Genomic DNA, 26,973 nt, shown 5'->3' with positions numbered 1-26,973 from the left:
GACTGTTCATTGGCATCTTGAATTAATCTCTGGCAAAAAGTTAAAACACACATTTACAGGACCCGAGATGAGAGGGGTTGGAGAAATTGCTGGACCTATGGAAAGTCAATCACTGTCAATCATAGGACAATGGGGGGTACTGAGACTTGAAAACCTCAAAGGTCCAGGAGGACCTCCAATGCCTGAGGCTATTATGTTCTGACCATGCTCCCTTTTTAGACTTGCACACTAGAACTGATGTGCAGCACTTATATAGAATACGCCTACCAAGTTGTGTGCATAACTTCTAATTAATGCCAATTGGCAGCAATTATGAGGTGGTAATTGCCAATTAGTTTCACCAATTAGGCCTATTAAACAATTAAGTTGTGCACACTGATTTGCGCATACAACTTAAGGTACCATATACAGAATATTGGGAGACTGAGGGTAATATGGGCCCTTTATAAAAAGTAAGCACCATGACATAATAGTACATATTTTGCTGATAGGCATGTAGAGAGGCGAAGTTTGGACATATGAATTATAAAACAGACTACTTGTACATGCCTACTTGCACAGTCCAGGCGTGGATATTTTCACCTGCTTGAGATCCAATGTGTCCTAAAGTATTTCAAAAGTAATGACATGCATATACTTACATGCAATCAGTGGTAAACTACACTAAGGGCCATATTCTATAAATGGTACCACAAGTTAGGCAGCAACCGCCGCCTAAGTTAATTCTTTATTTGGCGTGGTAATTGACTGCGTCATTTAAAAAGAAATTATGTACTTATCTCGGTAAGCTCTCCAGTAGGCAGGTGAGACATTTTAGATCACTGTTCTTCAACCACCGGTCTGTAGAAAATTTCTGCCGGTCCGCACAGGGCCGCCGAGATTGATGAACTTCAATTTCCTGCCGGTCCGTGCAGGGCCAGTGAGATCAACGAGATGTAATTTCCTGCTTGTCCATGTAGGGCTGGCGAGACCATGGAGAGGCCTCCGACAGTGGCTTTCTCCCCTCCCAGCAGCTCTCCGTACTTACCAGCGCAGCGATTCAGGAAGGCAGCCTTGGGGCTTTTGCCTCTGATGATGCAACTTCCTCTTTGCTCAGAGGCAGTGCGACCCATCAAAGGACCCAAGGCTGCCTTAGTGAATTGCTGCGCTGGCAAGTATGGAGAGCTGCTGGGAGAGGAGAAAGCCACTGTTGGAGGCTGGGAAGCTGCTGGGCAAGGGGAAAAAATGAACAGGTGCTACTGGACCTGGAGGGAAGGAGAAGGAGAGATGCTGCTGGGAGGGGAGGAGGGAAAGGAGTCTGGGATGCTGCTGGACAAGGGAAAAAAAGGACAGCTGCACCTGGAGGGAAGGAGGAGGAGAGATGCTGCTGGGAGGGGAGGAGGGAAAGGGAAGAGAGTTACTGCTGGACAGGAGAAGGAGAGAAGGGAGAAGGAAAAAAGGAAGGAAACAGCTGGCAGGGAGATTAGAGGAGGGGAAGGGGAGAGACAGGCATGAGAAAGTAGAGAGATTGATGATGGGAAGGGGTCAGAGAAATAAGCAGAGAGGGACAACTATGCTAGATCTGGTGTAGGAGAGATAAAAATGAAGAGAGCAGTGAAGCTGGAATGAATCATATAAAAAGGAGATGGGGCACAGGCTGGATGGAAAGGGGAGAGGGGCATAGAAAGAAGACAGATACCATATGGAAGGGGCAGATGCTGGATTGAAGAGACAGATGCTGGATTGAAGAGACAGAGAGGGCAGACGCTGGAAGGAAGAGAGTGAAAAGAAGATGAAAGCAGAAACCAGAGACGACAAAAGGTAGAAAAAATAATTTTATTTCTATTTTGTGATTAGAATAGATCAGATTTGAAATATATATCCCGCTAGAGCTGGTGTTAGACATAACTGGGGACTTCCAGCTGGCTTAGGGCTCTCTCTGACCAGGGGGCAGTTGCCCTAGTTGCACTCCCCTAACACTAATCCTGTCATGTGTGACTGCGGTATTCTGTTAGCATGATATTTCTGTATAGCATTCTGTAATAATTTGACTTATTCAGTTTTTTTGATAGTAGAGGGGATATATGTCAAGGGGAAGGGAGACAGAGGTTTTGTTGATCCTTGTTCTGTATTATTTGTATTTATAAAATGACAATTGTACAGAATATTGTTTCTTTTTATACTTTAATAAAATACATTCAATATAAAATCATAACTGAGGCTTGTGCGGATGGGATCAGATGATTTGCGGGGACTGAGCTCGCAGAGACGGGGCGGAAATGGGGTTTTAAAATTTCAGTCCTAGTAGTTTGCTGGTCCACAAAATAATTATTTTATTTCCGCCGGTCCATAGGTGTAAAAAGGTTGAAGAACACTGATCTAGACAATAGGGTTATTTCCCCATACTCGCATGCTCTATAGAAGAAACCACTCCAGATTTTTCATTCTGTCTCTGTAATACTTCACTGATTGGTTTAGCACCCTCCACAGTCAGTACCCAAGTACTGAGAGGCACCCACCTAGGTAAAGTACAGGCACCTTTAATAACAGGCTAAACAAAGTGTTCTGCTGAAAGTAATGAAGCAGTACCATTAACTGCCAACACAGGTTCCAAAGGATCGAAGCACAATTCCCCAAGAAAATGAACATAGAAATAAATTCTTCCCAGCCCTCAAGAGCTGAGAGACCTCCAAGAAGCAGCTTAGAGAAGCATAAACAGACTGAAACTGTAAACAAGCGCAGAAAAGCCAGGGCGGGGAGTCTAGAATATCTCATCTATCTACTGGAAAAGAGCTTACCAGAGTAAGTACATAGACCTGGATTTACTAAACTCACCGATCTGGATCGTTGTTGGGCGATTCTTGGCCGAGTTTTGCCAAGCTACTGATTCACTACAGATTCTTCATGCAAATGATCTGATCAGACGCATGCCCTACAGTGATCCTGTGAATTCACTCTGCCATGTTACTGATATCATCAGTAAAGCGGCAGAGTGAATTCATGGGTGGACAAGGCTGAAGCAGCCTGTTTAGAGTGCTGCTGGCCTAACACTGCTCAGGGAGGTATGCATGCAGGGCTCGCTCGTGGTCGGCAGGGTTCAGATGGGAGGGATGGAAGGATGGGGGTTCGGTTGAGCGGCGGAGCGGGTACTTGGGTGCTCACTCAAGGGTTCTGCTGCACAAGGGATGGGATGGAGGGAAGGGAAGCTGGGCAAGGGTCCTGCTGCACAATGGATGGGAGGGAAGGGAAGTTGGGCAAGGATCCTGCTGCACAATGGATGGAAGAGAAGGGAAGTTGGGCAAGGGTCCTTCTGCACAAGGAATGGGAGGGAAGGGAAGCTGGGCAAGGGTCCTGCTGTACAACGGATGGGAGGGAAGGGAAGCTGGACAAGGGTCCTGCTGCAAATTGGATGGAAGAGAAGGGAAGTTGGGAAAGGATCCTTCTGCACAAAGAATGGGAGGAGAGGGAAGGGAAGGGAAGATGGGCAAGGGTTCTGCTGCACAAGGGATGGGAGGGAGGGGAGGAAAGATGCTGCACATGTGTGGGAGAGAAAGGAAAGAGGAAGAATTGGGGTAAAGGAGAGGAAGGAAGAGATGATCATGTACATACCCTGAAAATAAGACCTAATGAGTTTTTGGGGCCTAAAATTAATATAAGACACTGTCTTATTTTCGGGGACATATGGTAAGAAAGCCCGGCTACCAGGACCCACGGAGAAGCCAACATAAGGCCAGTATCTTTCCCGTGGGAAGAAAGGCGAGCATAAGCGAGATTGGAACTGAATATGAATCCACCTGGTCTTGGACGCACCAATATTGGAAGGCCTTCTACACCATAGCGTACGCTGACCCCCTAGACGACTTCTTAGACTTTAGAAGAGCCTCAACAATATATGGCCAAAAGTCACTTGCTCAATAGCTGTGCTGGAAGAGCAAAAGCCCTAGAACTGGCATGATAACTAGGCCCTTTGTGAAAGGGTCCAAAGAAGCATTCAGCCCAAAGGCTCCGACCCACACACCTTCGTGAACTAGCTGAAACCACCAGCATTGCACAGCTAAGAAGAATCAAAATCCTCTGAAGGACACGGTTGATCAATGGCCTAGGAGTAAAAACAGACAGGAGAAAACTACTGCTGCCAGAACTGCACCAGCATGTCGAGCCATCTGCTTCCGGGCTTGGAACTTTGACAGAAGAAGTAAAGCATTTTCCTGTGTCATGAAGTGGCCATGAGATCGGTGAGGGGGGACTCCCCCAGTGCTCCACAATCATCTGAAATGCCTGTGGGAACCAAATCCACTCGCCCAGATCCAGAGACTGTCTGCTTACACACTGTCCACTCTTGCCACATGTGTTACTGTCAGCACCAGGAGATGTTCCGCCTAAGAAAAAGAAGACGGGCTTCCTGAGCCAGAGGAGCACTCTTGGTCCCTCCCTGGCAATTAACATAGGCTACTGCCACCACATAGTCGGAGAAGACCTTGACTGTTTGGTCCTCTGCAACCTCACCTGAGCCAAACAAATGGCTCTGAGCTCCAATGGGCAGATGAACCACTTTCTCTACGAGGGTATCCAATCCCTGAACTGGACAACAATTGCAATGAGCACCCCAGTCCCAAAGGTTGGCATCTGCCATCACCACAATCCAGGAGACAATGAGAAGCGGTATGCCCCTGCAGAGTTATTGTGGGCAAATCCACCAGTCCATGCTTGCCCGAGTATCTAGAGGCCACGGCAGACCAATCTGCAAGGCATCTCGGTGTGGCGCCCAGCAAGAGAGTAATGCATACTGAAGAGGATGCATATGTGCTCTCATCCAAGAAACCATATCCAGTGTGGCAACTATGGAGCCTAGAACTTGAAGATAATCCCATGCCGAAGGAGCTGACCACTCCAAAAGTGCAGAAATCTAGGCACACAGTTTCTGTCTATGAGTCTTGAACAGGTAGACACAGCCCGCAGCTGTATCAAAGAGGGCTCCAAAGTATGCCAATGACTGCATGGGCTGCAGATGACTCTTTCTGAGGATGACAATCCAGCCCAAGTCCTCCAGCACCTGCTCCACTGTACAATGTCCCTCGGCCAACGAGAGAGCTCTAATCAACCAGTCATCTAGATAAGGGTAAACTTGCATCTTTCTCAGGGAAGTTGCCACCATCACCTTGGTGAAGGTCCGAGACGCTGTTGCCAGCCTAAAGGGCAGGGCCAAAAACTGGTAATGCTGCTCCAGAACATGAAACTACAGAAACCTGCAGTGGGCCGGAAATATGGGAATGTGTAAGTAAGCCTCTGTAAGAGCCAGGAAGGCCAGAAATTCCCCCAGAGCCATGAATGCAATGACCGACTGCATGGTCTTAATTTAGAAGTGTGGAATTCTGATATCCGCATTCACATGCTGAAGATCCAGAATAGGCCTCCAATCTTCTGAGCGTTTCTTTGGCACGATAAAGTATACAGAGTATCTGTCTGAGCCTGAGAGGTCGCGTGACATCGGCTCTCTAGCTTGAATATCTAGAAAGTGTTGAACAGTAGCCTGGACTCTGAGCATCTTGTCCGGTCATCCGGACGAAGAATCCACAAACCAATCTGATAGAGGCTGAGCAAATTCCAGCTTGTATCCTGATTGAATAATATCTAAAACCCACTGGTCTGCTGTAATGCGCATCCAGGCATACAGAAACTTTGAAAGCCAGCCCCCTATACTCAGCGGGGCATTCGGCATCTTGGTGTCATTGTGTTTTTCTGGCAGGGTGTGCAGGACGGGCGGCAGAAGGTTGGGAATGCCAATAGCCCTCTTACAGACCTTGGAAGCTCTGAGAAATTCTCTGTGACGTGGGATGTGCATACTGTCTGGAGCTTCTGGAGTCCCAAAAATTTGAATGCCCAGAACCCCTGGAGGGCCTGGGTTTACTATCAGGCAGGGTCTCTGGGCGACAGTCCAATACCGAATCCATGAGGACTTCCAGGTCTTTCCCAAACAATAACTGCCCCTTAAAAGACAGCCTCACTAAAATAGCCTTGTAAGTGGAATCACCAACCCACGCCTGACCCAGAGCATTCAGCGGGCCTAAATGGAGTACACCGACAACCAGCGCTTTCAAAAGGCATCCACTATATAATCCGTCCCAGCCATCAGCAGTTGAGGAGGAGGCTCCACCACATCAGTCTCTAGGATGCGCAGCCGAGACAGGCGCATGAGATAAAAGACATCACCATAGCAGCTTTGATGTTCAAATTGGCTGTTTCAAAAAGTTTCTTAAGAACCACATCCACACGGTTGTCCTGCATATCTTTCAACACAACTCCCCTATCACTGGGAAGAGAGGTGCGCTTAGTCACTTGTGCCAACAAGGAATCCACCTTGGGCTGTCCCAAAAGCTGTTGATACTCCTGCACCACTGGATAGAAGTGGGCATAGTACCTTCCAGAGTCAAACTGTTCTGAGACCATAAAACTCATATCCGGATATCAAGGTCATGCACTTGGGCTGCAAACATCAAGAGAACAGTAATAGTATAGGGGGCAAAGTACTTCTGTGTACAAAAGAGTGGGACTTGGAGCTGATTGTATCTGATGATCTCAAGGTGGCAAAACAGATAGAAAAAGCGATAGTCAAAGCCAGAAGGATGCTTGGGTACATAGGGAGAAGAATGGCCAGTGGGAAAAATGGAGGTGATAGTACCGTTGTATAAGTTTCTAGTGAAGTCCCATTTGGAATACTATGTGCAATTCTAGAAACCGCATCTTCAAAAAGATATAAATAGGATGGATTTGGTCCAGAGGACTGGTTAGTGGTCTTTGTCATAAAGTGTATATAGAGAGATTTAAAAACCTCAATATGTATACTTTGGAAGAAAGGCGGGAGAGAGGGTATATGATAGAGATGTTTACATATAGCTGTGACATTAATATACATGAGGTGAGCCTTTTTCAAATTAAGGAAAACTGCAATGAGAGGGCATAAGATAAAGTTAAGAAATTATAGTCTCAGAAGTAATCTAAAGCCTGCATCCCCCATTCCACACCCAACCTAACCCCATTCAGCATTCTCTCCCCCACCCCACCCAGTTCTCCACTACTCCACCTCTTCGCAGATACAGGCAAAAGCTGAAAGCAAACTACTTCTACTATTTATCATGTCTATAGTGCTGAAAGGCGTATACAGCGCTGTACATTTAACATACAATAAACTCAGCACCAGCATGGGGTCTTTAAACACAGATTTAGGCTGCCACATCCCACTTCCATCCAACACAGGAATTCTTGTTGGGAGAGTATGGCCTGCATTTTTAAAGGCCCTGCACCAGCACTAAATGTGCTCAAGTCCAGGAAAGGGCAATGGCAGTGATGGGGAGGTATGATGGGCATGGGGCAGGGAAGTGGACAGAAGACAATGCTCTGCTGCCATCCTAATGGAAGCCAAGTCTGCTTGGTGCAGGATTGGCCTCCCTAACTATAATAGGTATTAACACCAAAGACAAAGCAAGGCAGTCTAATTACAAAAGCAATACAACAATAAAGAAGAAAATACAGAACAGGAGATGAGTAAAGAGTGGAAAAAGCAAAGCAAGCACAAAGTGGGGAAAGGAGAACCAGCACCAATACACCGTCTCAGATATTATCTGCATTACTACTAAAACACATGTAACCAAGCCAAAAATGCAACGGATAGCATAGCATTCTTGACAAGATGATGGTTGCAGAAGCAGGATTACACTCTGCTAATCTCCCAGATGTTTTTGTTGCCTGGACATGTCCATCCCCTATTAAACCTCTTCTCTACTCCTTGCCCCTGCTTGGTCACGTGCGTTGGTGACAGCCTCTCCACACGCCTAGCCAGAGCTCCTCTCTTGTCCCATTGGTGGCGGTAATACCCATGCCGCGTCCCCCCAAAGGCGGGACATCATGACGCACGAGCCGATCAGCTGTTTAAAGTGTTCTACAACAACAAAAGCTTCGTTTGGGAAAGATCCGAGAAAGGGGTTATTACCGGCTCTATCCAAGCTATATCGCTTTCTTTTGTCTCTTTCGAAAAGAAAAGGTTCTTTATCTTTCAAAATCATTCTCGGTTTTTTATTTTATAAAAGCAGTAATTTTGTTAACCGCTCCCATCTACCTCACTAATGCGAAAAATCTTTATCTATAATTAATGTAAACTTAGGTCGCGGGGAAAAGAAAGTAAAGTGTAAGTAACGATTTCTATTTCTTTTATTTAGCTAACGTTCAAGGTTTCCAGGAAAGTGGGGAACAGTAGTACAAGGATGGGCATTTGCTTCTCCTGGAGTCTAAACTCGTCCTTTTCTGTAATGTTTCGATACTCACCTCGCTTGGGGATTATTATAAAATTATGAATGTCTGCAAGGAGAAAACAAAATCCACTTTTTCAGTGATATTTGATTTAATTGCGAACGAATGTAAACGGCTCTAAGACGTTGTTGGGCAACAAAAGAATTCGCACGAAATCACCAGGGCGGAGTAACAGTTCCCTTAACACCTCCCTCCGTGTTTTCCGCTTAATGTTATTGTTATTCGGTCCACTTCCACCCGCAGTCGCGGAAGTCCGCGGAAGGAGGAGCGCTACTGCCCACGTGACTCAAGCTTCTGACGCGAGACTTTAGACTGCTGCGGTGGGCGCCTGAGAGCGCGCGAGCTCCTTAAACTTCCCACACACTTAGTACCACGTGACATTACCGCTGCGTGCTTACACGCTTCACCCCGCGAAAACCCTGAGGGTTATTTTGGGGTCAAGTAAATGGCAAAACGCCATAAACAACTGACGACTGCAGTAGAGGAAGGAAGTAATCAGATATCTCTGCCCCACCGATCCTCCACCGCGCTCTATAGTCACTATCGGGTATCATTTAAGATTTAAGAAAAAATAGAACTTTCTGTCCCTCAGATCCTTTTATGTTGAATTTCTTTATACCTGCTCCTTTGTTTTACTGTTAGGTATGGATTTGTAGTGTTTTTCCCATTTCTTCCTTTCTCTAAACAATTCAGGAACCCATGCTGAAAGCTTCCTATGTGGTTTAACGCAGGCGTAGCATACCTTTACCACAGAAGAAAATGTAGGAAGGGTTTCAATGTGTTGTTAACTTGCCCGGAAACCCTTACTGCAGATTACAGTTAAATTCATCTTAATGCAGTCATATTAAGTATCCCATAACTATGCCCTTGAAAAAAGATTTTCTTTGCATTGTGGAAACCTTAGCGCTGGGTCAGGGCAGCTTAGAAGATCAGTTGATAGAAGCTGGTGTATAGTGGCACTCTGTCTTTCTCAGCCAATCTCAGCTGGACTGTATCTGCAGTGGCCCCCTTCCCCTAATACAAAAAACCCCAAATGTTTTCCTGATAGTAGGAGGGGGTAAAACAGGGACCTAGTGGGTCTCAACCACATGTCCTTAAAAATTTGCTTACTCCTGTTTTGACAGCTGCGGTTTGTGACTTCGGTTTATCTTTGACAGACCTCTAATGGAGATCCCACAGATCTCGCAGTTGTCTACCACACCGACTTAAAAGAAAGTGGCTGTGACATGGTGTCTGCAGGCATCCTTATTTTAACTCCCACAAACCTCACAGGTCCTGTTCACCCCACATATCCTCACCTTACCCCCTCCAGCAAGGTCCATGAGGTCCGCAGGAGTTAAAACGAGGATCTGCAGAGTGAACATAAGAATTGCCGCTGCTGGATCAGACCAGAGGTCCATCGTGCCCAGCAGTCTGCTCCCGAGGCAGCCCTTAGGTGAAAGCCCAGTGCCCTAACTGAGACTAGCCTTACCTGCGTACATTCTGGTTCAGCAGGAACTTGTCTAACTTTGTCTTGAATCCCTGGAGGGTGTTTTCCCCTATAACAGCCTCCGGAAGAGCGTTCCAGTTTTCCACCACTCTCTGGGTGAAGAAGAACTTCCTTACGTTTGTACAGCATCTATCCCCTTTTAACTTTAGAGAGTGCCCTCTTGTTCTCCCTACCTTGGAGAGGGTGAACAACCTGTCTTTATCTACTAAATCTATTTCCTTCAGTATCTTGAATGTTTCGATCATGACCCCTCTCAATCTCCTCTTTTCGAGTGAGAAGAGGCCCAGTTTCTCTAATATCTCACTGTACGGCAACTCCTCCAGCCCCATTTTAGTCGCTCTTCTCTGGACCCTTTCGAGTAGTACCATGTCCTTCTTCAAGTACGGCGACCAGTGCTGGATACAGTATTCCAAGTGGGGCCGTACCATGGTCCAGTGCAGCGGCATGATAACCTTCTCCGATCTGTTCGTGATCCCCTTCTTAATCATTCCTAGCATTCTGTTTGCCCTTTTTGCCGCTGCCGCACATTGCACGGATGGCTTCATCGACTTGTTGACCAGTACTCTTAAGTCTCTTACCTGGGGGTTTCTGCGTACTGCACTGGACATCCTGTATTTATGTATAAGATTTTTGCTACCGACATACATCACCTTACACTTATCCATGTTGAACCTCATTTGCCATGTCGCTGCCCATTTCTCGAGCGTGTTTATATTACGTTGCAGGTCTTCGCAATCCTTCTGCGTCTTCACTACTCTGAATAACTTTGTATCGTCCGCAAATTTTATCACCTTGCTCGTCATACCAATTTCTAGGTCGTTTATAAATATGTTGAAGAGCATAGGTCCAAGTACCGAACCCTGCGGCCCTCCACTCATGGCGCTTTTCCAATCCGAGTATTGTCCATTTACCCCATTCTCTGTTTCCTATCCGCCAACCAGTTTTTAATCCACATATTTCACCCTCGATTTCATGACTCACAATTTTTCGAAGTAGTCATTCATGCCGGGACCTTGTCGAACACCTTTTGAAAATCCAGAAATACATTGTCGACCGGGTCATCCTTGTCTATCTGCTTGTTTACTCCCTCGAAGAAGTGCAGCAAGATCTTCCCTTGCTGAAGCCGTGCTGGCTGGTCCTCATCAGATCGTGTCCGTCAAGGTGATCAATGATGCAGTTCTTTATCAGCGCTTCTACCATCTTTCCCGGCACCAAGATCAGACTCGCCGGTCTGTAGTTTTCCGGATCTCACCGCGAACCTTTTTTGATGATCGGTGTAACATTCGCCACTTTCCAGTTTTCCGGAATCCTTCCCAATTTGAGATTGGCTATTAGTTGAAGCAGTTCAGCTATAGTCCCTTTCAATTCCTTCATTACCTTCGGATGGATACCATCCGGTCCCGGGGATTTATCATTTTTAAGCCTATCAATCTGCCTGCATACCTCTTCTATACTTAATATATCGAAAGAACGGCTTGAAGTTTTTGTCTCCTTGGCTATTTTTTCCTCGTAGTCTCTCTTGGCCTCCCTTTCCACCTTATGGCACCTTCTTTGATGTTGTTTGTGCTTTTTTCAGTTTTCGTCTGTTTTTTTACTTTTTCCATTCCTTAAACGAAGTCTTCTTGTCTCTGATCGCTTCCTTCACTGCTACAGTGAGGTTCGTGGGAGTTAAAAAAAAATCCCTGGTGACACCACTTCATGGCCGCTTTCTTTTTAAGGCCATGCACTTTTAGTTCCGTGGGGTTTGCGTTTTAACTCATACCTTTCCTGGTTTTCTTTCTGTTTGTAGTTAGGATTGCTGGTGCTGAATACTGTGTGAATTTCCTGCAGTCTTATCTGAGCTTTCCTTTTTGTTGTGCCCAGCTTTTCTGCACCCCAATGCTCTAAATGCCTTCTACTTAGGGGTCCAACAGATTCCATGGAGCTAAAGTGCACTGCCTTAAAAAAAAAAAGCGGCCATAAAGTGGGTTATTTCCGTCTACCCACCTAGATTTTTTAGGAAGCCTCAAACTGTAGAGACTTAAAACCCCTCTCCCTCATACCTCATCACTATGCCACTACCTCAGTTCCTCAAGTCTTTCTTCCTATAAGCCAGGCTGTAGAAGCTTTATCTTTTCTACTCATGTTTCATTTCATATCATTTCAGTACTTTATGTTTGCGTTTTTTGCTCTCGTTCTGTGGAGGTTCCTGCGGGGACATCCTTGACTGCAGGAGATAGCAGACCTTTGGAAAAAGTCTGTTTCTAGGGGGTTCCCTGCTTGGCAGTAAGCCCCCTGGACAGCCTGCACATCATATCAGAGCTCAGTGACCTTTCTCTTGGGAGCTTACCTCAGGTTCATCTGCTAGTGAGTAGAGTGCAGGCTGAGCGGTTCCGTGGAGGCGCAACTAGGATCATAGTCAGACTGCGTTCCTCCGCCAGGCATCTGCGTGATGTGTCCAAGGGTGGCGGAGGTCTCTGGTCATGGAGGTCAGGCCGATGGGGCAGTCAGAAGATCTGAAATCCAGTTTTCCAGTTCTTTGAGGCAAAGAATCTCCATATGAACTGTTTTAGCTCTGTCTGCAATGCTTTCCGTTCAGCACATGTCACAGTGAGTACATTTGGGAGGTCTAAAAAAGGGGTTTTTGGGTGGTTTCCCTTCATGCCCTACCCCACCCCACCTCTAAAATCCCCATATCGCCTTTTTTTTTTTTTTTTTAGAGGTTCCTATGTTTTGGGGTTTTTTACCCCAGGCTATTTTTAGTCAAAATTGGCACCCGCAGTGGCCATCTTGGATTTTTCCTAATTTGAATTTAAACATATTTTTCTTATTTCCAAGCTTCGTTTTTGGAAGAAAACTACATAGATGGCCTCCCCAAAGTAGGATGGGATGGATTAATGCCTCATTTGTGGTAGATGACTGTCTGGTGCGCAACCTTGTTCCACGTGTGCTGTGGCTTGCAAGGGGTGCGAGGCTTTCCCAGATTCAGTGCCTTCGACCTCCGAGGAAGATCTTCTGCCTCGACTCCTGTGAAAATGGCGTTGGGGGATCCTGGGAAGTTCACTGGCGACATTTCAGCAAAACGCTAGTGCACCTCTGGCGATAAACCTTGTAAATCCTCCAAACAGTCCAAAACTGATATGCAGAGGTCAGCTCCCACAGCGGAGGATGGGTTTTCCCCAGAATTTGTGAATATGCTTTATCAGGCATACTTAGTCTCTAACGGCAACTTCAGCATTTGGAACCTAGGCTAATACCAGGTGGACTTTACAGTAATATCAAAGAAGAGACAAGTTAATTTAATCATGTATTTTTAATGGGTATAACTAATGGGTAAACCATTCAGGTCTTTATCTGCCGTCATTTACTATGTTACTATATGTTTCTTTTCCACTGGCCTCTGGGCCAGTCACAAGGACCCCTGTTCATGTGGACCAGGGTCTTTTTTTCTTGCCTACCTTCAGGGAATGCTAGCAGGTAAGCTGGCTGTGCCTGCGGTTGCACTGGACACTCCTTACCTCTGCTTTCACCGGGAGGCGTGGCAATCGCAGATGTGGCAAACTTGGCTGATCTCCAGGATACGAATCAGTGCGGAACCCCTGATTTGGCGGAGGATCCCACTGCGCAGATTTTTCAAGCACATGCACTTTGTTCATTTGATCTCTGAGTCTTTACAGGAATTGAAGCTGCAGGCTGAGCAGCCTACCAGTGCAGATTGTTCCCTCATGAGTGACTAGAAGCCACAAGCTGCCTCCTTTCCTGATCATCCTGACCTTATACGGATTCTTACAGACATCTGGGAAATTTCTGATGGTCCCTTGAAATGTGCTCGTACTATGCGCAGCTGTATCCCATGGCAGATGCCTTTAACAAGCGCTTTGCTTCCCAGAAGGTAGATTCCTTGGTGGCGCAGGTCACCAAGCGCACATCCCTTCCCTGTGATTGGGGGGGGGGGGGTAGTCCTAAATGATGCTCAGGAAAGATGTATGTCCTAGACATAGCCCGCAAATACCAAATACAGATCCCCTCCTTTGTAGATGATATACAACTGTACCTACCGCTAGGAGAAACCCGTGTTACCCAGATCGTGAAACTCCTAAACTGTCTCTCAGAAATCAGAAACTGGATGTTTGTTGACAAATTGCAACTAAACACCTCCAAGATGGAACTCCTTTGTATCTGCAAAGAATGCTATGACCGCTCCTGTCCCTCACTGTGCTAGGACTCGACTACCATAATTGCGAAAGACCAAGTACGCAGCTTAGGAATACTCCTTGATGGCAACCTATCGCTTTTCAATCATATCTCTCAGGGTCTGGATGACCTTATGGCCAATGTACAGGATCACAGGCCCAAGTCGTTGCCTGTGAATAGATCCCGTCCTTCAAGGAGTTTGGCGCGTTCTAACTTTCATCCCTTTAGGCGCTTTCGTTCGTACTCGGGCTCTTCCACAGGACAATGGTCCTCTTCGTCGCCAGACCATACTTCGGCAGGTCTCGCTGTCAGCAGACCACTGGAAGTTGGCCGGTAGCTTCAGCAAAGAAACAATTCTAATGCCAGGCCGGTGTATCCTCCCTCATGGATCAGGGGGCAATTTTTGGCCTTTCTTGCGGAATGGCAGGCCATTATCTGGAGATTCTCAGGGATGGCTACAAACTGGAGTTTCTCTGTCCTTTGAGTATTTCCTGGATTCACCTGTGGGCTGCCCCGAGAAGATGCTTTGGGTGCAGGCCACAGTCTGCAGGCTTCTGGATATTGCAGCCATAGAACCAGTTCCAGAGCGAGACTCGGGCTCTAGGAGATACTTGATATACTTTATTCCAAAGAAAGGATCTGATGATTAGAGACCGATCCTGGACCTCAAGGCGGTAAGTGCGATGCTAAAAGTGCCTTGCTTCCACATGGAGACGGTGTACTCAGTGATAGCATCAGTGGTGCCGGGGGAGGTCCTAGTCTCCCTGGATTGGGGGAGGTCCTAGCCTCCCTGGATCTGACAGAGGCGTATCTCCACATTCCCATTTTTCCAGACTACCAGAAGTATCTACGGTTCCACGTCTTTGAGCAATATTTCCAGTTTGCGGTGATGCCTTTTAGATTGGTAACGTCACCCAGGACCTTCACCAAAGTGATGGTGGTGGTGGCCAATCTTCACACCCTAGTGTCCTGGTTCATCCATATGTAGATGATTAGTTGATCAGAGCTCCCTCGCTGTCCGATGAGTGTCTGGCTGTTCAGTGGTGGTATAGTTGCTACAGCACTTGGATTGGGTGATCAACTTCAGGAAGTTATCTTGAGCCGATGCAGGATCTGGAATACCTCGGAGTTCGTTTCACACGGGACAGAACAAAGTGTTTCTGCCTATCTCCTATCAGGAGAAGCCTTGACAGGTTGTCAAGTTCAATTCAAGTTCAATTTATTTAATATACCGCAAATATAAAACCAAAAGTAAATCTAAGCAGTTTACAATAAAAGTTTAAATAAATTAATATAAAAATTAAATAAGGTTGGGGAAACCAAAAACATAAAATACAGTTAAACAGTCAAACCAACAAAGAAATATGAGGAAAGGAGGGTTAGTAGGATACAATAAAACAAAAAAGGTTGGGGAAAGGGAAGGAATGAATAATATGGTAGGGGAGAAAACTAAAGTTTGTTCTGCCCATACTAGTTGAGATAAAGACAAAAAAGGAACTTTAGAGAATGGTTACCTAGAAAATTAAGAACAGAAAGCCAAAGAGTAGTAGTATACCTTTTAATTGTGTCTTGAAATTCGCAAATGATTTTTCTGAACAGAGATAAAAAGGCAGCATAGAATTCCAGAGAGTTGGAGCCATGACAGAAAATGAAGAATTCCTATGAAAATCGAGGAAGAGTTGTCAGAATGAGGGAATGACTAATAACTGTTGTGAAGATCGTAGAATTCTTTGTGGCGAGTATGGAACCAGGAAACTATATAGAAAAGAAGGAAGACCACTCAATAGAATCTGAGAGAATATTATATTTAAAAGGAATACGATATGACACCGGGAGGATGTGTTCTGGCCACTCCAGTTCCGATGGCAGTACCTTCAGATTCTGAGGATCATTGTAGCAGTGATCAATGTGGTCCCTTTGGCCACAGCCCGTCTGCGTCCACTGCAGGATACTCTACGTTCATGATGGAATTCCTGTTATATGCACCTCTGTCTTGGACAACTGTGGCACCGAGCAATCTTGCATGGTGGTTGCGACCCTCTTGCTTTCAAGGGGCCTTCCCTCTGGATTTTGGATTTGGTGATTCTGTCTATAGATGCGAGTCTAAAAGGCTGGGGAGTGGTGTGTATGATTATCCCTGTTCAGGGCCAGTGAGTGCCCTTAGAGTGCAAGTGATTGATTAATCGCCTGGAGTTTGGGTGATTTGGCTGGCTGGTGTTTCGAAGATTGTTTCCATTATTGAGCCATTTGTGTCTTCTTGGACAGTGCCATGGTGGGCTGAGAAACATCTTGTGGTGCTGTCAGTGGCAGATGTAGACAATGTTCAGACAGATTTTCTCAGTTGTCAGATGCTGGACCCTGGAGAGTGGTCCCTGTCTCAAAGAGTGTTTGAATGCATAATAGATTAGTGTAGGTGCCCCACGTTTGACCTCAAGGTGACTGTGGCTAACAAGAAGGCCGATCGCTTCTTCAGTCATCATCATGAGGCCTGGCGCGCTGGTTCAGCCCTGGCCAAAGGAAGGTCTCCTCTGACTTCCCTCCGTGGCCGATGATAGGGCATCTGTTGTGTCGGATAGCAGTCCATGAGGGTCCGGTGATTCTGGTTGTACCCAGTTGGCCGAGGTGGCCATGGTATGACAACTTGGTTCGGCTCCAGCAGGACCGGGGGCTCTGGCTACCTGGGCATACCTGCCTTCTCACTCAAGGTCCGATCGCAATGCAGGATCCAGACCGCTTTGGTCTTATGGCATGGCTCTTGAGCATGTGATCTTAAGTAGCTGGGGCTATTCTTCAGCTGATTGCCACGTTGCTTCACAGGAAGTCCACAGTAGCAGCCTATGTGAAGGCTTGGCAGTGTTACCAGGCCTGGTGCGCCCTGAGATAGGTGGACCCATCTGTCCCATCAATTCCTTGGGTTCTGGAGTTTCTGCAGGATGGTCTGAAAAAGGGCCTAGCGGTAGCTTTGCTCTGGGTTCAGATTGCCATTCTTTCGTGTATGGGCCCTCCTTCTTTGAAGGTCTCATTGGCAGCTCATCCGGATGTAGCTCATTTTCTACATAGTGCTCTGCAACTTAGGCCTCCCTTGCGCCTTCCCTGTTTGACCTGGAACTTTAATCTGGTCCTTCACTCTCTGGTTCATCCGCTGTATGAGCCTCTGGAGCAGGTGTCTCTGATGGATCTCACAATCAAGACGGCCTTCCTGGGGGCTATTACCTCAGGCCCTCTCCTGCAGGGATCATTTTCTGCATATTACGGATTCCGCTGGGATTCTGAGTACTGTTCCTTTTTTCTTCTGAAACTGATCGCCACTTTCCATGTGAATCAGGAAGTCCGATTTCCTGCTTTTGCTTCCTCTGGTCCGAGGGAGGAGGACCAGGTGTTGCGATCCTTGGATGTGTACAGGATTTTGTTGTGGTATCTGAAAGTCACAGAGTTTCGCCTTTTTGACCACCTGTTCTGGCTGGTCCTACCCACAAAGGTAGGCTGGCTTCTAAAGTCACCAATCTAGGTGGATTCGGATGGCCAGCTGGAAAGAAATCCCTCCTCGCAGTGTGGGCTCATTTGACTAGAGGTATTTCGTCCTCTTGGGCAGAGTTGTTGGCTGTTTCTCTAGATGAGATTTGCAGGGCCACTACCTGGTCTTCCTTGCATACATTTACCACGTTTTACAGGATTGATGTAGCAGCCAAGCAGGATGTTGCTTTTGGTGCTTCTGTTTTGGCTCATCAGTCCCACCCTGAATTTTCAGGACTGCTTGTTACATCTCACTGGTCCTGGAATAAAGTGAGATTGTACAAGAATGAAAGATTAGGTTCTTACCTTTGCTAATCTTCTTTCTTGTAAATCCACACTTTATTCTGGGAACCCACCCTATTCCTTGCTGATTTGCCGATCGTCTGCCTTTACAAGTACTGGTAAGCTGAATTTCTATTTTCTGACCAGCATTTCTAAGAGTGCCATCAGAATGGGTCTAGCATTTAGAAGGGTGGTCCTTGGTTCAGGTGCCCCCCCTACTGACAGTGCAGGCTGTGTCTCCCTATAGCACTGGTTTCTTGTTCGGGTTTCTAATGTGTCATAACTTGTTCTCTTGTTTTTCATTGTTGCTGTTTTGCATTTGTTATAAGCAAAATTGATTTATTTGTTGGAGTTTCCCTGTTCCCCTCTCTTGTTCTCTACAGATGTTTCTGGCTGCTTTAAGACTGACTGAGGAACTGAGGCATTGGCACAGTGATAAGGTATGAGGGGGAGGGGTTTAAGTCTCTAAAGTTTGAGGCGTCCTACAAAGTCCTGGTGGGTAGACGGAAATAACCCACTGGTACTAGAATAAAGTGTGGATTTACAAGAAAGAAGATTAGCAAAGGTAAGAACCTAATCTTTTGATGCACTTTCTTGTCCAGTTGTCTTGACTAGATTGTAAACTCTCTTGATCATGGACTTTCTCTTCTATGTTTTGATGTTCAACACTGAGTATGTCTAGTAGTGCTATATAAATAAATAGCAGTAGTAGTAGTAGTTCTGCTAAACAAAAGAAACATATTTTGGGGGGTGGAGGCGCAGGAAGAGGCATCGGGTTTGGGGGATATTTGTCAAGATATTGCATGGGGGAGAAGGGCCATATCACGCCATGCTTGTGTTTTTTATTTTTTAAATGTCAACCCTTCCTGTTAATGTCTGAGCCTATCACAGCTCAGGCACTAACAGGAGAAGTAACAAGCTGTGAATTACTGCCATGATTTTAACGAGGCAGTAATTTGCATGCTTACTGATTTAGACCATGCCACTTTAATATATTTTGTGCTAATTTCATGGTAGAGTGTGGGCTCTACGACTAGGCTTTCTGCATGGGCGCCTCGGTACTGTAAATACATATATACATGACTGCATTGGGGTTGATAACCAGGGGGCCTGCACAGAAATCTTATGTTAGTTGGGCACAGATGGTTGAGTACGTGGCTTCTAACATGGACATAACACCCAATTTTTGCTCTCTAATCATAAAGAGCACACCAGACATACGTACACAAGTTTATCCTAGGACAAGCAGGCAGCATATTCTCACGTGGGTGATGTCATCCATGGGAGTCCAGTACGGACAGTGGTAAAAGCATATGGCCAATGCTCTTGAGGACAGTGGTAAAAGTATATGATCATATGCAAGTGCCTTCCCACCTAATTCTGGCTCGCAGTACCTCAGTTCTTCTTTTTCCGCGGAGCGAAGAAGTAGGTTTTTTGGACTCTGTCCAGTGTGATCGTTGCCTTCCCGTCAATGTTCTAATTTTCTTGGCTATTGCCATTTTTTTTTCTTTCTTATTTATTTTTCGGTCTGTACAAAAAAGAAAAAAAGTGTTCTTTTTCTCTATTTTTGTGGTCGGGCCATCGCTCCTTCGGTTTTCTTTCTCTGCGGGCTTTTCTTTCTCTGTCATCAAAATTGAGTTTAATCTCGCCACCAAGATTTTTCTGTCCATGTCAAAATCATCGAGCAGTTTTAAAAAGTGCTGTTAGTGTCTGTGCCCTATTTCCATCACTGACCCGCTTAGTTGGTGTTTACAGTGTTTGGGCTCTGGACATTGGACCTACTCCTGTATGCATTGTTCCACACTGCAGAAATACTCGTTGAAGGCTCGCTGCATTCAACAAGAGATGATCTTTGGCTCGGCCATGGACTCTGTGATTCGTTTTGAGTCTTCGGTACCGGTAGCACCAGCATCAACCTCAGAGGTTAGTCCCTCCCCCTCATACCTCTTCCCAGCAAGTGTTGCAGGCCTCTACAGCATCGAGTCCCTTGATGCAGGCCAAGCTCTAATGCCAACATTCTCCTTCAGTGCAGGCTGTGTCTCCTTCAGGGTATGCATCCTCTTCGAAGTTACCAACCCCTTGACACCCTGCTGCACCGATGGTACCAGTGCAAATTTTCAAGGAACAACTCAATGAGTATTTTCAAAGGGACATCAGTGACATGTTCAAATTATACTCGACACCAGTGCTTGCGTTGACTCCCTCGGTACCAGCCCACCTAATCGTAGCATTTTGAGACCACAGGGTACTGATTCCAGGTCTACACTGGCAGGTTGCTCTGCTTCAATTGGCTCTCCTCCAGTAGACATCACTGCTCTCCTTCAAGGCATTATTCCTCCTCCTCCTCCTCAAGGCATCATCAATCTGCATTGAAATTTCAAAAATCCCCATCAAAGCACCGAGATTTTCCATCGAAACATCAATGCTCTTCATCAAAACATCGACGTTCTTCATCAAAACATTGTCACTCTCATTCCTATGCTTCCAGATATAAAAGATCTTCACGTCGTTCCTCTTCATCATCCTCATTGGATTGGTACTGACATTGAGGAAGCAAGCTCTTGTCAACTTCGCAAAGTCACAGCTTCAACTCTCTCAGCTACTACTTTTCATAGGAGCCCTGTTAGACACTGTTCACCTCAGGGCGTTTCTATCGCAACAAAGATAAGACACTTTGCTCATTTTTGCACTCAAGTCGCTATTCTGCAATCCATCTCAGCGAGGCAGATGTTGTGACTCATGGGTCTCATGGCCTCCGCAGTTCATGCTACCCCCTTCGCAAGACTTCATCTCAGAACAGAACATCTCAATGGTCTTAAGCTCTCAATCCCTTATTGCAAAAGATCAGTCACCACACCCCTTTATTAATACCTTCAGTAGTGGATGGATTCTTCAAATCTTTCCAGGGGTCTGATGTTTTACATTTCTTCACATCATAAAGTACTCACCACGGACATATCCATGTATGCTTGTTGGGCTCATTTAGATAATCTCAGAATGCAGGGTCAGTGGTCTGCTCAAGCGAAGAGCTCAAAGAAATTCGAAATGCTCTAAGAACTTTTCAAGAGAATCTTTCCAACCAAATACTCCTTTATTGAACAGACAATCAAGTAGCAATGTACTACATCAACAAACAAGGAACAGGCTCTCTCCTGTCAAGAGGCAGAATGCATATGGAACTGGGCGATTTCTCAAACATATTTCTCAAAGCTGTCTATATGCAAGGAAAACTGAATAGTCTACAAACTAAGCAGATTTCTTCAGCCACACGAATGGACACTCCACTCCAAAGTAATTGCACCATATCTTCTTACTATGGGGGACTCCTCAGATAGACCTGTTTGTCGCCCCACAGTCACAAATTGCCTCAATTCTGCTCACAACAGTACTCGCCTCATCGTCTCAAGGCAGATGCTTTTCTTCTGGTTTGGACAAACAAATTCCTCTACACATTTCCACCAATCCCTCTAATTCTCAAGACCTTAGTCAAGTTCAAGAATGAGTCAGCCACCATATTTTGAGAGCTCCTCAATGGTCTCGACAACCTTGGTTCTCCCTTTTTCTTCAGCTGAGTGCCAAGGATCCAATTAGAAACATGATGGCAGATAAAGGCCAAATGGCCCATCTAGTCTGCCCATCCGCAGTAACCAAAGGGGTGCTCAGGGAGGATAAGGCCATAGCGGAAAGACTGAATGAATTCTTTGCTTTGGTCTTTACGGAAAAAGGTGTAAGAACCGGAAATGTTTTTCAAGGGTGATGGTGGCGCAGTGGTTAAAGCTACAGCCTCAGCACCCTGAGGTTGTGAGTTCAAACCCACGCTGCTCCTTGTGACCCTGGGCAAGTCACTTAATCCCCCCCCCATTGCCCCAGTTGCATTAGATAGATTGTGAGCCTGCCGGGACAGAGAGGGAAAACTGCTTGAGTACCTGAATAAATGCATGTAAACCGTTCTGAGCTCCCCTGGGAGAACGGTATAGAAAATTGAATAAATAAATGATGCGGAGGAACTGAAAGAAATCTCTGAGAATCTGGAAGATGTTCTAAGCCAGGGGTGCCCACACTTTTTGGGTTTGCGAGCTATTTTTAAAATGACCAAGTCAAAATGATCTACCAACAATAAAATTTTTAAAAAACACAACGCACACTGTACGCATAGAATTGTTAATTATCATTCCTATTCCGGGGTTTTTTCAAAGAGATCAAAGCAGATGACTCTATGCACTGTAACAACCATACAAAAATAGACAAATACCCACCCCCTCCCTTTTTACTAAACCACGATAGCAGTTTTTAGCGCAGGGAGCTGCGCTGAATGCCCAGCGCTGCTCTCAATGCTCATAGGCTCCCTGCGCTAAAAACCTCTATTGCGGTTTAGTAAAAGGGGACCATATTGTAAAATATAGAGAGCAGATATAAATTCAGACACATTTTGATCACTAAATTTAAAATAAAATAATTTTTCCTACCTTGTCTGGTGATTTCATGAGTCTCTGGTTGCACTTTCTTCTTCTGACTGTGCATCCAATCTTTCTTCCCTTCTTTTAGCCTGTATGCTTCCTCTCCTCCTGACCTCATTCCCCCCCAACGTTTTCTTCTTCTCTCCCTGCCCTCTCTTTCTTTCTGTCTTCATGCCCCCTTTATTTTTTTCTGTTTCTCTTCTTTCCTTCTGTTTCCCTGCCTGCCTTCTTTCTCCCTCCCTGCCCTCCCCCAAGCCACTGCTGCTGCCATCGGATAACAGGCCCCCAAAGCCGCCCGCCGCCGGCCAAGCTCTCCTTGCTTCGGGCCCACCAGCATTCCTCTCCCCGACGTCAATTTTGCCGTCGGAGAGGAAGTTCCGCTGGCCAGAACTTCCTCTCCGACGGCAGAATTGACGTCGGGGAGAGGAAGGCTGATCGTCCCAAGATCTACCTATTGAGAGAAATGCTGCTGGGTCCTGCCTTTGAGGAAACAGAAAGTAGGCAGGACCTGGCAGCAAGAAGAGCAAATCGCAAGCTTCACTGACCTGTCTCCCGCTTTAGCCCATGAACGGGGTTCTAACATGTGCGTGTCGGCTTCCCTTCTCTCTCCCCCCCCCGCCCCCCAGACATAACTTCCGGTTTCAGAGGGAAGAGAAGGGAAGCCGGTACAAGCACACGTTAGCCCCCGGAGCATAAATTCTCCAAGCCGTTTTTTTTTTTTTTTTTTAAATGTTGAGCAGCGGAGGCAGCAGCAGAATTCAGGAGCAGGCCAGTCAGGAGGGGAAAAAAGAGAAGGGAAGAAGGAAACCCGCTCTGCGATCGACTGGGGTCGCCTGAGCGAGCGACCTGTCGATCGCGATCGAAGTGTTGGGCACCCCTGTTCTAAGCCAAATTAAAAAGTGATAAATCGCCAGGATCGGATGATATACATCCCAGGGTACTAAAAGAACTCAAACATGAAATTGCTGACTGTAAGGTTTAGCCCCTTAAATGTAAGGTTTGGAGGGGTAATGTTGAAGGGGGCTTACAATCCACCAGGTCCCGGGTTCAATACCCTCACAGAAGATTCATTAGGAAGTAAAATCAAATGATAAGCACAGCCAGAAGTGATTACATAGAGAATATATATATTGTGCAGAAATAAGCTTAGTATTACAGAAAAGAAAGATTTATAAAGCTACATCAAGCATTACAATTGTCGAAATAAGTTTTACAAATACAAAGACTGCTTCTGTGCTCTTGTGAATGAGAGAGAAAAGTCAGCGTCCTGATTAGGTGCTGTGAGGACAAAGAAAAAAGAGGAGGGGGGTGATGTTCCAGACAGAGAAGAGAGGGTGTTTTTATAGGTTGAAGTCTTATTCTAAATATAGAATCTATTGAACTTCAATAGAATCTATTGAAGTTAAGTGCTCCTATATTTTGTAAACTGTTTGAAACAATGGTGAATAAGGTGAGTGAGGTGTGAGAGACTGGAGAAGAATAGAGGGAGAACCTGTCCCTTACAGACTGGAGTCAAATGTAGTTTCCAGTATGCCTCTGACAATGGTCTGTTAGCTCATGCACCTGGACTTATTGTATATCTTTAAGCATCAGACATTAACACATCTTAGCACATCTTTGCACCTCTTCACTGCAAGGTCCTTTGTTACCTTTAAGCACTGATTTAATTTAGGCTGGCATTCCCTAAGGTCAGTGACATTCCCTAAGGTCAGACATGAATGATATGATCTCTCATAGGCCTTTGCTGACATTGGTTAGGTCAACCAAAAATGCTAAGGCTGACACTGACCTGCTGTTAGTGTTGCTAAAATCATCTGTAGTACCTGAAGATTGGAGGGTGGCCAAGGTTATGCTGATTTTTAAAAAGGGTTCCAGGGAGATCTAGGAAATTACAGACCGTTAAGCCTGACTTCAGTGCCGGGCAAAATGGTAGAAACAATTTATAAAAAATAAAATTATGGAACATGTAGACAAACATGATTTAAAGAGATGGAGTCAGCATGGATTCAGCCGAGGGAAATCTTGCCTCACAAATTTGCTTGACTTCTTTGAAGGTGTGGATAAAGGTGAGCCGGTTGATATAGTGTATCTAGATTTTCAGAAAGCTTTTGATAAAGTTCCTCACAAGAGGCTTCTAAGAAAATTAAAGAGTCACAGGATAGGTGGCAAAGTTCAGTTGTGGATTAGGAATTGGTTATCAGATAGAAAACAGAGGGTAGGGTTAAATGGTCATTTTTCTCAATGGAGGAGAATAAACAGTGGAGTGCCGCATGGGGTCTCTATTAGGACCGGTGCTATTTAACTTATTTATAAATGATCTGGAAATTGGAACGATGAGTGAGGTGATTAAATTTGCAGATGACACTAAACTGTTCAAAGTTGCTAAAACGCATGCGGATGTGAAAAATTGCAGGCGGACTTTAGGAAATTGAAAGACTGGGCATCCAAATGGCAGATGAAATTTAATGTGGACAAATGCAAAGTGATGCACATTGGAAAGAATAACCTGAATCACAGTTATTGGATACTAGGGTCCACTTTGGGGATTAGCGTCCAAGAAAAGGATCTGGGTATCGTAAACAATACAATGAAACCTTCTGCCCAACATGCGGTGGCAGCCAAAAAAATCAAACAGGATGCTAGGAATTATTAAAGGGATGGTTAACAAGACTAAGAATGTTATAATGTATCGCTCCATGGTGCGACCTCATTTGGAATATTGCGTTCAATTCTGGTCTCCGTATCTCAAAGATATAGTGGCGCTAGAAAAGGTTCAAAGAAGAGCGACCAAGATGGTAAAGGGGATGGAACTCCTCTCGTATGTGGAAAGACTAAAAAGGTTAGGGCTCTACAGCTTGGAAAAGAGACAGCTGAGGGGGAGATATGATTGAAGTCTGCAAAATCCTGAGTGGAGTAGAATGGGTACAAGTGAGTCGATTTTTCACTGTCAAAAATTGCAAAGACTCTGGGACACTCAATGAAGTTACAAGGAAATACTTTTAAAACCAATAGGAGGAAATATTTTTTTTTCACTTAGAATAGTTTGCTCTGGAACGCTTTGCCAGAGGATGTGGTAAGAGCGGATAGCGTAGCTGGTTTTAATAAAGGTTTGGACAAATTCCTAGAGAAAAAGACCATAGTCTGTTATTGAGAGAGACATGGGGGAAGCCACTGCTTGCCCTGTATCGATAGCATTGAATATTGCTAGTCCTTGGGTTTTGGCCAGGTACTAGTGACTTGTATTGGCCATCGTGGGAACGGGCTACTGGGCTGGCTACTGGGCTTGATGGACCATTGGTCTGAGCCAGTAAGGCTATTCTTATGTTTTTATGTTAATTATCTCTTTCTCTCTCAGAGATCCCACGTGCTTATCCCAGGCCCACTTGAATTCAGACACAGTCTCTGTTTCCACCACCTCTTCTGGGAGACTGTTCCACGAATCTACCACCCTTTCCGTAAAAAAAGTATTTTCTCAGATTACTCTGGAGCCTATCGCCTCTTAACTTCATACTGTGCCCTCTCATTGCAGAGTTTCCTTTCAAATGATTGAGACTCGATTCATGCACATTTATATTACGTAGGTATTTAAATGTCTCTATCATATCTCCCCTCTCCTGCCTTTCCTCCAAAGTATACACATTGCGATCTTTAAGTCTGTTACCATACGCCTTATCACGAAGACCACACACCATTTTAGTAGCCGTCTTCTGGACCAACTCCATCCTTTTTATATCTTTTTGAAGGTGTGGCCTCCAGAATTGTATACAATATTCTAAATGAGGTCTCACTAGAGTCTTATACAGAGGCATCAGTACCTCCTTTTTCCTACTGGCCATACCTCTCCCTATGCAACCTAGCATCCTTCTAGCTTTCACCGTCACCTGTTCATCCTATTTGGCCACCTTAACATCATCACATACAATCACACCCAAGTCCCGCTCTTCTGTCGTGTACATAAGTTCTTCACCCCCTAAACTGTACCATTCCTTCTGATTTTTGCAGCCCAAATGCATGACCTTGGATTCTTAGCATTAAATTTTAGCTGCCAAATTTCAGATCATTCTTCAAGCTTCAAGCAAAAAACAAAAGGAGTTGACCCCAAAATATCCACAAAGAAGAAAATCTAGAGAAAACCAAAAAGGCAAGCAGTGTCTCACTTCTGGCTCACCACACAATTGTTTCCCAAATACTCACCTTTATAGGACCCCTGAAGAAGACTTTTTGTTGAAACGTGGACTGTGTTGGGTCCTGTATCCCTAGCGGACTAGGTCTTTTAAGGCTCTTATGTGGATGATTTACTTTTATGTGGATGGAATTATTTTATGTGGATGATTTTAGTGTACCTTTGGAACTTTGATACTTTCAAATAAAGTCCATTTAGGAACATCGTCACTCCACAGAGTTTTTTTGGCATTCTTCAAGCTTCGCCAGGTCTTTCTTCATCTTATTCACACCATCTGCCGTGTCTACTCTATTGCAGATTTTGGTATCATCTGCAAAGAGGCCCCGTCAAGGCCTCTAACAAATCAGAAATCTCCGAGGCCCATAGTTGCTAAAATTCTAAGATACCAGCAAGACTTGTCGATCCTGACCACTATGAAAACTAAAAAGCAACTTCTTTTTCAAGGAAGAAAAATTGTTCCATAAGAACATAAGAAGTTGCTGCTATGGTCGCCAGTGTTGAGAAGCACTTTTCAACATCGGGACAAGCAGTCCCGCAGCTTATCATTCAGCCAGCTGAGAGGGTCCTTCTAGGATCTTTAAATTACCAGCTAG

The 26,973-nt window shown here is 45.3% G+C and overlaps 1 protein-coding gene across 4 annotated transcripts in view; it reads left to right on the top strand.

The window, feature by feature from the left end:
- The first annotated feature begins 7,905 nt into the window (after positions 1-7,905).
- The window catches only part of TP53INP1 (tumor protein p53 inducible nuclear protein 1), a 93,865-nt gene continuing 74,797 nt past the window's right edge, over positions 7,906-26,973 (top strand). Inside the window, exons 1-2 of one of the 4 annotated variants that reach the window (XM_033933181.1) lie at positions 7,908-8,161; positions 18,124-18,180. The gene's annotated coding sequence lies outside the window, so the exon portion shown is untranslated. Of the gene's footprint in view, positions 8,162-8,633; positions 8,831-18,123; positions 18,181-26,973 lie in introns of those variants that run through there. The other 3 variants (XM_033933182.1, XM_033933178.1, XM_033933180.1) reach the window with 3 other exon arrangements.

The sequence above is a fragment of the Geotrypetes seraphini genome, chromosome 2, assembly GCF_902459505.1.
Source record: "Geotrypetes seraphini chromosome 2, aGeoSer1.1, whole genome shotgun sequence".
Classification (NCBI taxonomy): Eukaryota; Metazoa; Chordata; class Amphibia; order Gymnophiona; family Dermophiidae; genus Geotrypetes; species Geotrypetes seraphini.
Note: the sequence above shows the minus strand (reverse complement) of the source record. Positions and strands in the feature narration are given on the sequence as shown.